This window comes from Montipora foliosa, chromosome 6 (assembly GCF_036669935.1).
Source record: "Montipora foliosa isolate CH-2021 chromosome 6, ASM3666993v2, whole genome shotgun sequence".
NCBI lineage: Eukaryota > Metazoa > Cnidaria > Anthozoa > Scleractinia > Acroporidae > Montipora > Montipora foliosa.
In genome coordinates this window covers 43770330-43770958 of record NC_090874.1, presented here as the reverse complement: position 1 = coordinate 43770958, position 629 = coordinate 43770330, and positions in this window count along the sequence as shown.

Below are 629 nucleotides of genomic sequence, written 5' to 3'. Positions count from 1 at the left end.
GTAATCACAAACTTTATTTTGGGTGTGTTCCTGAGACGTGCCGGGATCTCGCCTAAACGAACCATCCCGGCTCATGTAACTGCTTAGGACTAACTCTTCAAAAATAACATTTGAATTAATCTTAATTGTACGTTTTTTCGAGTGGCTCTTCGTTTTCGAGGTCTTCATTTTCGAGGTCTTCGTTTTCGAGTCTTCGTTTTCGAGGTCTTCCTTTCGAGGTCTTCATTTTCGACGTCTTCGTTTTCGAGGACTTAGGTCTTCGGTCTTCGTTTTCGGGGTATTCGTTGTCGACACTACCTATTGCCACCTTTGGAAAATGCAATGATCTTAAATCGCGGCAGAGAAAATCGTTTCATATCAATTATAATTATAAGTCTTTATTAAACGTAAATTCCTGAGACTCAACAAACGCAATTAGGTCAATACAAGACACAATCGAGATAACGGACATGAATGCCGCATACTGACAAATCCAATCACATAAATTTAAAAGGCAGCTGTTCATGAACGTGTTGTTGAATCTCAGGTTGTTTTTATTTTCTGTTTTGTTTTGTTTTGTCTTTTTTTTTAATTCTTGAGGAGATGATTTTCAAATCCACTTGTTCTTAATATTCTTATTCTCAGCCGGA